Source organism: Salarias fasciatus, chromosome 19 (genome assembly GCF_902148845.1).
Source record: "Salarias fasciatus chromosome 19, fSalaFa1.1, whole genome shotgun sequence".
Classification (NCBI taxonomy): domain Eukaryota; kingdom Metazoa; phylum Chordata; class Actinopteri; order Blenniiformes; family Blenniidae; genus Salarias; species Salarias fasciatus.
The window spans coordinates 17,264,943-17,278,706 of NC_043763.1; the positions used below are offsets into that span (position 1 = coordinate 17,264,943).

The 13,764-nt window shown below is 41.0% G+C and overlaps 1 protein-coding gene across 2 annotated transcripts in view; it reads right to left on the bottom strand.

Annotated features, from left to right (window-relative positions):
• The window catches only part of alk (ALK receptor tyrosine kinase), a 410,695-nt gene that overhangs the window by 83,420 nt on the left and 313,511 nt on the right, over positions 1–13,764 (bottom strand). The gene's annotated exons all lie outside the window — the stretch shown is intronic.

The following is a 13,764-nucleotide window of genomic DNA, read 5'->3' on the forward strand; positions in this document are numbered from 1 at the left end:
GAAACTCACGGAGATTTACAGCGCAGCACTGAAGACGGATGCAGCAGCGGTGCCTACCGGACAGTTGAGAGAACAAGAAGTATTTGCTCTTGAATTCAATTAACTGCACGAAGCCATGCTCGATTGGTTCGAGCGCCGCCCAATCACAATCACGATCTGTCATGATCCCTTCCCGGACAAAGAGCACTGGTCCAGATAAAAAAATGAAAATAATGCCTTTAATGTCCATTCTACAAGCCGGAGATGATTTCTTTCATCGTAAAATTATAAATTGGTGAGAGATTATCTAAATGGCCAATTTGTTTTACTTACAGGCAATCCTTTAAATCCAAGCCAGGGCCTGTTAAAGCGTCGCTTGTACTTTTCCAGGCTTTCTGAGTACTTTTCTTATCAGTGTTGAGTTTATGGAGAGAGGTTTATGGCTTTATAGCAGGGCTATGGACCCATTTTAACATTAAAGGCACGTCTCAACATAAGCACTCACACGAATGTGAAGGGAGCCACATTTCATTCAGCGTGACCTATAAGTTATACTACATGTAAAGGGCAAGGAGGAAATCTGTGACTTAACTACTCAACATACTTGTCACTCGCAGTCTAAAATTACAGTTAGTTGAAATATCCAGCCATATCAAGAAGGATATAAGAATATAATAAATGTGCCGGCAGTTTTCTTTGTAAATTATCATTAATGTCACATCACACCACATGATTAACTGCTGAAAGAAACAGCCAGATGATCGATGAAGAAATCAGCTGGGTGGGTGAGCAATCCATTTCACAGTTGACCAACAATCCAATAAATAAACGACTGAGCATCTGACCAATCAACCAAGAGACTGGCCACCCAATCAGCTGTCCACAAAACTGCATTAATCATTCAGCTGAATGACACACTGACAAATCTAAAAAAACAACAAACCAAATTGATAATATATCCAACAACTGAATGAGCAACCAGCAAACTAACCATGAAAGCAGCTCGCCCAATAGACAACTAACCAGTTCATCATCTCACTGACTGAATAACCAGTAGAACGATCAAGTAACAGACTAAACATTGTAGGCATCAACCAATCACATTTTTGTTTTTTATGACGTTAGTGGCTGGGGGTCTGACTCGGGGAGACACCATTACTCTGCTTGTTTTAAGGAGCAAAAATCAGAAGAAACCAGTGTAAACGATCCCTCAGACTCCTTCTGCATTCATCTGCAATTTCCATCTATTTCCTCGGAGCGTGCATTAAGACCGACATTCACAATGTGCATCCCCGCTCGTCTTCGTACTTAAGAAACACCAAGCCCCACATGATGGCCAATCTCACCGTTGAAGTTGCTCTTATGATGACAACTACTTTTTCTTATGAGGCAAAGTAAACATTGTTCCCGACAAAAATGAGGAGAATCTTTGACATCAAAGAACGCCGTCTCTCAGACAGACTGTGGTGAAGCAATCAGCATTACACCGCCTGGCTTTCACTCCACTGTGTACATGTGCTATTTCAAAGTTTTTGCTTTTTTTTTAGTTTGGTTAGACAACATGTTTGGATTCCTCTCACAGAGGAAATAAAGATGTTGCATAAACATTATCATGTCACAAGAGAGCTTCAATGGCGTCCGGTGGTGATGGGAAGCACTGCTGCGTACATGCGCAAAGAGTTAGAGCTCATGTTATACAGCAGTGGTTCTCTACTGGTCTGACTTCTGGACCCACCATCAGCCCTGAAAGACAAACCTACGGACACTTTAAACTTCTCAAAAGTCACTGAATGGCAAGACAGTTTGAACTTGAGATAAAAAAAAAAAAAATAATGGAAAATCACAGTATGTCAGCATAACTAACATGTTCCATGATGAACCAAAACAAGTGGAGAGGAAATGTTAAATTTTTTGCTCAATTAGCTGAAATTTAATAAACACGAACTCTTACTTCAATAACTTCAGTCTTGTTTTTTAGCGACTCAACTGTGTTTTAATGCACAAACATGAAATTAAAAAAAAGTAAATGTATTGAGTAGTCATTTAAAAAAATGCTCAATATGTAGCTTTAGCTGAGTGCCCACTCAATGAATAAATAATTAACAGTCCTATTAAAACTATTCAGTCACTTATTCAGGCATGATAAGGCCGACACATTTCATTCACACACATTTTTAACAGACTGAGTGTTTTCATGGAAAATACATGAAATTAAAAGTATACCTGATTTGAAGCTTGTTTATTTTTTTTAAATAAAATCTATGAAGATATAGGTGAGGATCCTCACTCACTGAACCGATCACAACCAACACCGGACTGTCGATGAAAACGTTTCTTCTGTAGCAGAATCTATCCACAACTTCAGAATAAATTCAGCCAAAAGTGCAATTTAAAAGGATTCAAGTATCTATATTTAACTTTTCTTTAGATGACCTTCTCAGTCGGTAAATGAAGCAGCTCTCTTTTCAATATCTGATTTAACTCTGAGTTTGGAGGAATTAATGGAGAACTGCATGTTTTTACCTCCTGACAAGAGTCTCAGTCTGAAGTTTTAGTAAACAAAGCTCAGTGTGTTTGTGTGTCCAGTGTGGATGTGCGTTAGTGTGTGTCCAGTGTGTTCAGCTGAACAGAGCTGACAAGAAACGCTCGCAGATGAAGGTCGAGCCGTTCTCCTCACAGAGCTGCTCCACAACTGGAGAGACTTTTTCAGCCTGAACTCCGAAATATGTCCGAGTCTCACCTGAGTTTCTCTGAGTTCAACTAGCAAATCAAAACAAGCACTGCGGTCTTCTTCTATGGTGTCAAAGGGAGAGAGTCGACCGCATTGCAGGGAATTAGCGCCATCTATTAGGAAGTACAGATAGACATTCAGGATTTTTTTTCCCTTAACTTTTTTCCCCCCTGCAGCACACTTTGGGGTCACCCACCAGTCAGAAACACGAGCTCAGTAGTGTCAGAAATACTGTGATACTCTCAGATGTGTTGTTGTACATGTTGAATATGACAAAGTACTGTCACATATAAAGTAATTAACAGCACAGAATAACATGGCACTGAGTTAATTATATAAGTTAATCAGCCTCTTGTCAACGGAGGATGAAGAGATGAAGCCACCTGGATGAGGGGCAAGGCTTCAGAACATCTGATCAAGTCGTGTCTGACCTGATTCGATTGCTTTACGATGGCACCCAACACAATACCGACAATTACAACATGATTCAGTTAAATCTATAACAATCAAAGTCACAATGCTACAAAAAACTACCAAGATGTACAACAATAACACCACCAAACATGTCTGACAGCAACTGTGTAACTAACCCAATTACATTTAAATTCATATAACTGAAGAATCATTGTGCGTACTGTGTGAAGATCTTTGTCACGTTTTTTTTTTTTTTTTTTTTTTCTTATTACATACTCCATAACTGGGCATGGTAAAAGAAAAACAAAAAACACCCCAACAGATTGGGGTTTGAGTCAAGTGTGGAGTTAAAAGCTGTATATACCAAACCAGAGGCCAGCTGCTTTAAGTTTAGCACCTCCCCCTCATCAGTGATCACACGTTTTGAGAAAAGAAAGCTCTTTCTCGAGCCAGTGTTTGATTGGTCCATCTAGTTTCCATTAACCTTGGACCCGGTCTCACTATTAGTAGACAACCGATTCAGATCTCTGGGCCGTCGCCCACCTCTGCTCAAGGCTCAAGGTTTAATCATTTGAAGACAGTGTGTTGAAAAAGGAGACACTGGAGTAATGGGTTCCTGGTCTTGGACTGAGAAATACTAGTTTCAGTTAATGACGTTAAAATGAATGTTCACCTTTATAAAAACACCTTTTTTCTTTCTTCCATTTTCATTTTCTTTGCACAAACTCCAAGGCAGTTAAAGTCATTCACCCCCTTCTCTCAGCAGGTTCAATGAAATGTCCCCCTGACAGATCTCATTAACAGCACCTAAATATTTGCATGTATTAACACCGTACTGTAGCTACACTGTAATTATAATGCAGAGTGTGCTGTTTGGCATTAAATGGATAGAAGTGGCTCAATGGGCAGATTAAGTGCTTCAGGCCGGCATTCTCCGCAGAGCGAAATGAGATTTAAGGTCGCTGCATCTTAACGAGTGACTTTTCTTCGATGATGCTTTAAGTCCATAACATGCAGAAATTTTCTCCATCCACGCCAGGTTAGGGTTGATTTAGACATCTGTTCCATTTGGCATACGCAAGCTGGGAATACTTCACTTGGTGCCCTGGCCCATTTAACACTTGCTCAATATCTTAAAATGAAACTGCCTGTGTAGATTGCCTTGGAAAGGTGCCTGCAACAGACACAGTTTTTATTGAGGGGGGACGATGCTCGAGGAAAGGCCTAAGGCAAGAGATTAGAGTTAGAATGTGATGAAGCTCAATACTGCCAGATAAGGCCTCGCCTTGGCAACTTGTTGGCTGCCCATCTCTCTGCTAATTGATGGACTTTGTCTCTTTGCTCTGTGTGCATTTGCCAGGAGTCCAAAAAAAGTGTAACCACGGTCAGTTTTTCTTTTCTTAAAGGGACCTCAGTCTCTTCCACAATTTTAATACGAACAACAAAAATGTAGAAAATGGCTTCATATAATTACCTTTAAGTGAATATGTCAGAAACATTGGCCTCAAGGACCCTAAAGGCTTTGGCCAGAAATTAAAGAGTGACTCATTTTTAACACACTGATCTCCATGTACTTCTGAGACGGGGATTTCTTTGCTGCGTTAGCGATCACAATTTTGTGTACTGTTCGGTTCTTTAAAGCCTGCGCCTCAGGCAAAAAAGACACATTCAAGGTAATGGAACCAAAACAAAGACTGAATGAAAAGGGATTATAGCAATTTGTGAGAGAAACACAGCCGGAGTGGGGCAGGAAGCACCACACATGGACCTGGATTCAAAGGTTTCCGTGTGTGTGTGTGGGCCTGGCTCCTGAAGGATTTTAAGGTGCATAATAAACAGATTTGTAAAACCTCAACATCAGGTGGCATTTGGCTTACAGTGGATAAACTCCAGCTCCAACTCTGGATGAAACCGCTCGTAAATATTAAGCCTGCAGAGTGTTGAAGGAGTCTGGACATGTTGGTGTGGAGACCATCCAGCTCTGGCAGTGACCTGACCCAGAGACCGTCGGATCACATCTATAGCCAGTGTGAGGAAAAAGGGCTATGAACTGACGAATGAAAGCCAAATATCCAAGGTGCAGTCAGCGTAGACCCCAGTGGAGTTTTTTTTTTGACCATGAGACCTCCTAGCCTGGGGAAATGCCTACAGCAATGCAGCAAAGTCACGAGCACAGCAGAGGTTTCCAAGATACAGTGTTATATCACTGTGTTATATACAGTGTTATATCCCTAACACACACACACACACACACACACATATATATATATATATATATATATATAATTTTTGAATTATTTTTCTACTTTACCAATAGCACTTGTACAAAGCAGACATCAAACTAAATAAGGTTATTCAAGTTTGCATGTGGGACCTGGTTTGTGGGTGTTTTTAACTGTGCTAACAGCGTGGCAATGAGGGGCCATCAACTGATCCACAGCTTGGTTTATGGCTTCAATATATAATTCAAAAATGATGAGCAGCCTTGAGATTTTGCACAAACATTCATGTGCGCAGAGGATAAACACTGACATCTTTGGTGAAACCCTGACTTTTCCTCGTTCTCAGGAAATTAACATTTCTTAGTGCACATGGAATATCTCAACAACTTCTTTTAGATTGCTGTGACTTTCAGAGAAGACATTAGATCCCGCATTAAAATTAACCTGTAGAAGAAACATTTAGCATCATTAGCAGGTCACAGTTCTGTAATTGTATAAGTCGTGGCTTCATTGCTACTTGGAAATGAAAGATGCACAGAAGCCTGACGTATTTTTTAAACATTAAAGATGTAATGATTTGTGCACATGCCCACAATTAAATGAGACACAGTATTCAGTTCAAATTAGGAGGCAGCTCTTAAACTGAAATTGCATAAATGGAAAGTTTATTTACAATAATAATCATAATGTTCAGCAAAACTTGGACAACTGGCTTGCCTGTCCTCTGACTCCCACACTAAACCAGCCTGCAGGACTGCCTTGTTTTACATGCACAGTGTCACTAAAATCAGGAACATATTGGCTCAGAGTGATGTTAAACTCAGTAATGCATGCATCCATTATCTTTAGACCAGACTGTTGTGCGTCCCGGTTTTCTTTGTGTCCAAATGATTGTGTAAAAAGTCTCCAGTTGATTCAATATGAAAGAGATCATATTCCTCCGACATTTGTTTCTCTACATTGGTTCCCTATAAAAAGCTGTTAGGCCCATATTATACCAATAAATCGGAATTGAAATGTTTATACTGTTGCCATAACAAAGTGAAAAAGAAACCTCACTATAGCCTTACATTTTCTTTTCATTCTTTTTTTTTTTTTTTTTTTTTTTTTTTTTTTTTTAAAGATAAGTGCCATAAATTTCCAAATGGGGTTTTATTTCCCATGAAATGGAGAAACGTCTCACATTAAACATCCAACATGTTGGTTGTGTTCAGTTGGGAATAAAATACGAGTTTATGAGCATTGCTGATGTTGCATCCTATTTTTATTTACACTCTGTACATCATCCTGTTTTGAAACTTTATAATATTTGGAATGTAATAGTAAATGCAAACTTAATCCCTATATTAGTTCTGAAATGCTAATATAAATGAAATCAAAGTGCATATATGAAGATTCGATTAATGTGTTTACAACGTCTATGTGAACCGAGTTGCTATTCTCTTGTAGTCAAGCAGAATCACAGACAAAGTCTCAATCAAACCTGCTGGATGAAGAAGTCGTGCGACGCAGCGACCGGCCTCTTTCCCGTACAAAACGCCGCCGCCCATCCATTCACTTGTCTCACACTCTGTCCACTCCACTGGCTCTCTCCAAACCCATTTCCCTCATTGCCTCCACAAGGCGGATTTTGATTGATGGGCTCGGGGACACCCTACAGCCGCTATGTACCTAATCGCCAAGTATAGACTGGCTGTGACGCTCCATTAAGGGCCTGAAGCGGCACGGCGTGGCGGTTAGGGAAATGGGCCAGGGGAAGGGAAGGTCACCGGTTCACATTCCCACGGGGGCCTGCCTTTTCTCACCTACTCGTCCAATTGAAAAAATAAATTGTGTCAACTGGTGCGGTTATTCATGAGCACAAACACGCGGTTTGCTCTCCGCTGTGGGCAAACACAGTTCTAAGTATTAGGAAAGGCGTGACCTTTCTGCCGCCACGCCGCACGGCGATGGAGGCAAAGTCAAACCTGCTATTGACACAATCTGGTAATGAGCTTGTCTGTCATCACAGCAGTGTCTGTTTACTCCCAGAATGAGAAACTGTAAAGAGTGCCGCTGACATGTTTGCAGAGCTTGAATAATTGCGCTCGCCGTGCCATTATGCCACCGCCGTCAGCAAAATCCTGGCAGAAGGTAGGATTCTAACGTCTTGTCGGAGGGTTGAGCTCCGGAGATGGGCATATAAACACACAAGTCACTTTAAGGGCAGCAAATTGGATTGCTTGTTGGTCCAGTGACTGATGAGTTAATTAAAGCAGAAGGGTATGGAGAGAGGAGTCAGGCAGCCCTCCATTTATTTATCCTGTATTGACTATATCTCTCCGCACTTCGCCGGCAAGAGGAATCGCCTGCTTACTGCTCAGGAAAACAACTCGGAGGGAGAAAATGGACATTGTCAAAATTCAGCTCCAGATTGAAGGGATATTAGGGAGAGTTAATTAGGACTGAATCACAAGGATTTAAGTCAGTTTGAATCAGGTGACAGCAGGTAGGAAGGAATTCGTTCGTCGGCGATGTGGCATCGACACGAGAAGAAATTCCTTTAATCCTGTTTTATTAATGAAGCAACAACTAAGTAAGACTTCATTAAATTTGAATTGCATATCATGTTATATTGATGAGCATTTCTTAATGATTGAGGTGTGTGTTGTACACTTTTTGGAGTTTCAAGGGATGTCAAATGGTGAAACAGCCACATCTTCAGCTCAGTCACAAGAGCGATTTCTGTGATTTCAGTAGATTTCTCTCTATTTTTAGAACTCATCACTGAAACGACACAATCCCTCATCAGTATGTGTGGATTTATCATATCTTTCTGGTTTTACTGTCTCGGTTAAAGCCAATATCTTATAAGATGCTATCACTGACGACCTGTGCAACACGCCCTCCACCTGCTTTGGAAAGAGCGATATATAAGATGAATAGATGCTATCACTCACTGACTTACATGACTCAACTAGATCGAGTCCGGTTCAATCTATGTTCCAGAATTGTATTCATTGTGAGCTTTGGCATTTTCTTCCCTTTGAAAATAATCAAATGTCTCATTTTTTATGCACCCTGAACTTTAATAAACCCACATCACTCCTTATTTCTGTGTCCTCACGTCGGCATCGGTAACATTGTGTGTGATGGAGTATTGTGTCACCAGCAGGATTAGTCAAGCACCTCCTGGCCGTGGAGGGTGACAGGTAGCAATCATGAGTTGATCCAAGTCTGATGAGAAAAAGGTGGCTTGAGGAAAATAAGAAAAGCTGGAAGTTAGGAGCAAAAGTTTCTACAGCCACCTTTGTGAAGAAAATTTGCAAAAACGATGCTTTTATACGCAAGGAATTGTACTCCTCCATCACTCTGTGCATCCACATTTATCAATGCCCCCGTGAAGCCCACCCCACTCCCCCTCTTTCTGGCCTGGGTCAAGTTGTGCCACAAAACCATTTATTCTCAATGCACCATTTTCTTTGCTGATTTTCCTGATGATTTCCACAAACACACTGCCTCATTTGAAACAAATTAAACGTTATTTTGCTGGAAAAAGCTGGTCACGTTACCCTGATGTCTCCTCAAATCACCAGGCACTTTGGTTTGATTGATACAACACAAGATCTTGAATTTACAACTGATCATTAGCATGTATTTCTCTCAGAGAGTCCTCCCAGTGAAACGCGCTTTCTTATCAAAACTATCCCAAATGTCAGGGAAACTGTTATTCAACAAAAACAACAGAATGGCAGACTGAACATTTGGCGCCCACAGTCTCATGTTTGGATTAATTAGAACTTCAAACCTTTGGGACAGCATTAAATACAATTATTCCAATCCAAGTTTGGATCAGTCTTTGTGTTATTCACGCCCCAAAGCCTTACAATACAGGTCATTAATAGCAGTAATTAACACACTGGGAGCACATGAGACCAGAATGACTAAAGCAAACGAGTGTTATTCGTCAGAAAGCGAGCGCGAGCGCCTTGGCTTCATGTTCCGAGCTGGGAGGAAAGGTAATTCGAGCCCAGGTTGGTGACAGGTGCTAGAGGGGAAAGTCAGGGAGGTTCAGCGCGGTGCGAAATGTGCTGGGGCCGCGCCGAGTGTGTGCCGAGACGGATTAGGGCTTAGTTTTGGGAGTGGGATGTGTGCGGTGGGTGTTGTGCTGTGGGAACCAGGTGCAGCCTGATGGGAGAACGGCGTGTCTCCCAACTGGGCACAGCTGAGAGGAAAACAGCAAACCAGGAACACCGAACAATTAGACACTGTTCAACCTGGTCCTAGGTGCCGCTCTGCTCCGTCTCAGCAGAAACAACAGGAAGAATTACACAGAAGTCGCTCGTATGGCAACAGGCAGGGTAGGATTTCAGTTTCTCTTGCTCCACTTGTATAATAAAAGTGTTTCTTTGTTGGCTTCGAAGACAATTACAGGAGGTGTTTGACTTTTTCTCTATTCCCCCTATAAAAAAAGTGCTTCACACAAACAAAGGAAGTTGAAGTTTACGCAAACAAAACCCATTCTTTTTAGATTTAGTTCAATAGAAAGGTTGCTAAAGTATAAGCTGCAAAAGAAATTAAAAAAAACTTTTTTATGGATTTATGCTGTCAGTGCGTCAACAGTAAAATGTCTTCTTGCAAAACCTTTGTCACCTCAACTATCAGCACTTGGTGAGATGGGAACCTCAAATAAATGTCATGATTTCAGTTGTCCTCCCTCCTTGAGCACTTCCATACACTAAAATTCCCGCAGTTGAACCTTTTTACAAATGTTTTATTATTTGTGGTATAATTGATGTCATGTACATCAAAATTTACTGGCTGCATGTTTATGCTGTCAGTGCAGGAAAGTCCCAACGTGGGGAAGTCCCACGTCTGTGCATAAAGTGTTCACATGACCACATGTCCGGCCCCCAAAAATCTGCAGAAAATACCCGACAATCCAACCATCATGCATACAAAAAAAAAAAGGTTAATAATAACATCAGGAAGTGGAAAGGGTGGGTCGATCAGAAATATTACTATTGTGGATAACTCTCTGCGTTAGCCCTGACACTGACTGCATTATCCTCACTTTGACACAGTGCTGGCTGGGACATAATACAGCAGCAAAGATGGGACTTTCTCATATTTCAATTATTTTAGCTTCTACTTCCTCTTTTGGATATTATTATTAGTTTAAAAAATAATGTTTAAATCAATGAAGGACAAAATTGGAGTTCTGCAAACAGTTTTGAATATGGAGGATATTAAAGCAGGGAAAAGGAGCGACCTGCAGTGAGTATCAGAGCACTTCATAAACTGGCCTCTTCCTCAGGGACATTTACACTGACCAACTACGAACATTAAAAAAAAGCCCAGCTGTATATTAAACAACCCCGCCTACCATGGGTATCTAATATTTTCACTGCTGCCCTCTGGAAGGAGACACAGACTCTTTAAAACTATTGTGTCCACTAAACTCTTGAGGTGAATCCAGCATGCAGGGGCTCAGTTTCACCAGCAAACAGCTAACAAGAATATTAACAATGACAGATTAATTTACGGTTACAGAGAAGAGCTCGGTGCTTTTGTTTTAAAAGGTAAAGTTGACTTTTCTTTGTTTTCATTATCAGTTCATCTTTGTTCCCCACTCCTCCACACCTGCATGCATATTTGCATATCAGACAACCAAATCCAGATAAAGTAGAGCTGGGTGTTGCTGATTTCTGTTTGTTTGTTGCGCTTCCGCTTCTTCCAACTGCTGCAGCCTGATCAGAAGTCCGAGCTTCACCAGTTTCCAAACCAGTCTCCCGGTCAGGGCCGTCCCGCAGAGCAGTGCTCCTCGTTCAACCCGAGGAAAACGCCGACCCGGCATGAAAGTCGTTTCCGAGCACAAAGGATGAAAGTAGAGGAGATTAAATCTGCTTGACTGTGAACGTCTCTTCTGAATTCAAGGAAGACACCTCTGGGAATGATCTCTGTCTTTTTTAAATGCTCTGCGTTGTTTAGTAGAAACTACAAGGCAGAGTTCTCCTGAATGCCTTCCAGTGCGACAGAACGAACTCCGAGCACAATGAAGGCCCATCTGTCAGACTGCTGTCCAAGTCCTCCGTCCAAAATCTCTGGATGGGTGTCAGGGCAGCTGAGAACAACTGAAGGCCACATGGCTGGGAGCAAGCGCTCGCAAGTCAAGTGATTGACTTTCATTCATTATTTAGTTGTTCGTTTTATTTAAATGTTGCTCTGGTGGTAAGAACTCCCGCCTCACCAGTCCGAGTCAGGGCTTGGATGACTTTTCTCTGCTCGCCTTGTGCATGTATGAGATTTCTGGTTGCATTTGGGTCGAACCGAAGACTCGGATCGTCTTCACCCACACTTTTTAGCTGCACTTTTGCATGGAGCGATTGAAGCCTCCCATACTGAATAAAGCATTGTGGACAGAATATCACGATATGTACTTATTGGACCCCTTCCTCAGAATGGTCTCAGAGTGACCGTTTTAGTCACCACCGCATTGGCTGATGTCAAAACACCTTGAAATATTCCTAAATTCAAGAGCACAATGCATTCCGACTGTGAGCGCCACTGAAACAAATAAAAACGATGAATAGATCAGAATTCGTGTGGACCGAGACTGCAAGCTGCCAAAGCATTAGTTACTAAGTCCTAACAGTACCAATCATCTCTTCATGCTGCAAAGCTCAATTTTCTATTCTTCAGGATTTCTCTGTGTGTGTTTGTTTCTGTGAGGATTTCACTGACTAGTTTTTTCCACTAAATAACCAACACAACATGCAATTTGCTCAGAGGGGTTGAGATATTAGCATACAAACACAACAAAATGCTCTCAGACCATCGCGGCGCTCAGTGGCACGGTCTGACAAACAAATGGGGAAAAAACAAACGAAGTTACATTTTTCTCCTGAGTTAATGTTGCTTCAAACATGATTAAAGCGAAAGAAGAAAAGTTAGTTATGTGCTACGATTAAAATTCAACCCTGCATCATTCATGTAATTTCTTATCTGTTCAAATCATTTAATTCTGTTAAAAGAAAAAAAAAAAAAAACGGCCAAAATGATTCTGAGTGTTCCATTTTAATTTCAATAAATGAAACTTGTATTTTTACATTCTGATTTTATCAACCTGGTAAATAATAAGGAAAAACGCGGCTTGAAAATGTGGCTTGAAATTATTATATGGGGAAAAAAAAAAGAACTTAACTAGAATTTGTTCTTGGTCAATGTAAAGACAAACTTATTCATTAAATGACAGACTGAAGGTGGTACATGAGACAAGTCTTACACAAAGCACAGTACAAGTTGTTTTTGTCTCTTTTCCTTTCCAGATTGGATGTTACATATAACATTATGACACATTCCAGCCTTAATTATTTCTTTGTTTTGTTTTAAACCTTATTTGAATTGTTTCAACCAATTTTTGACAAATTCAATTAACATTTCATATTTATATTAAACTTCTACAAACTGTTTTCAACCATTTGAGCTCATTCTGATGAAACTTTTAATTGAAATTGCATCGCTAAAATAATGTTTTATATGTCATTTCCCATTCAGTGTGGTCTTTACATGCAGCCACAGTGAACCACCTGATCTAATTCAACTATTTACAATGAAAAAGAAAGGAAAGAGACGACATATTCAGCGAGGATGCGTGTTGGAAAGCACAAAGCGACAATCCAAATGTTTCAAATGAAAAAGAGATTTGATTGCTTTGTGACGCCTCCTACCTGGACAAATCAGAATATACACAGACGCCGAACAAAAGGCGCCAAAGTAAATCATTATCAGGTCTTTTAATTGCAGAGTTAAGACGTGTTATCAGTGTGATGAGCAGATAATTGAACTGTTTGTCATTCTGTGCTTCAGTATTTCTGCTTCAGGGCATTCGGAAGGCTCTCTGCACAGATCCAGCTTTGCTCGGTAAAGAACTGCTTTTGATAGTAAAATGCATGGAAGATATTTCATGTTCGACGACACTTGGTCCCATGAAGCCCGAGCGAGGATCGTATCTGCGGATCCTCGGCGAGGCGCGCACGAGATGTTTGAGCAAGCGGCCGCTGCACTTCTGCGTCGAGTTCAGAGGAAATTGAATCAGTCGCATTAATTCAATTTTCAGGAGCTTTCCAGGCTGACAGAGGGGGATATTATTTCAGTCTCGACTGGTTTACGCATCTCGTTCCGAAATGCGGATGTAATGAAGTTAAAAAGAAATCACAGAGAGCGGCCGCGTAAATTCCAGTCTGACGTGTGAGGGCTGCTTTGGGAACTCAGCCACTTTGTGGGACATGTGAAATGCATTAAGTCCTCACAGAAAACAAAGATCCTAAGAAATCATCATCTAATATCTGGACTTCTGTGGAGAGGAGAGATTTGTCTACAAGTTAATCCTGCAACATGTAACTTCACAGAGGATATAACTGGCTTCATTCCAACCAG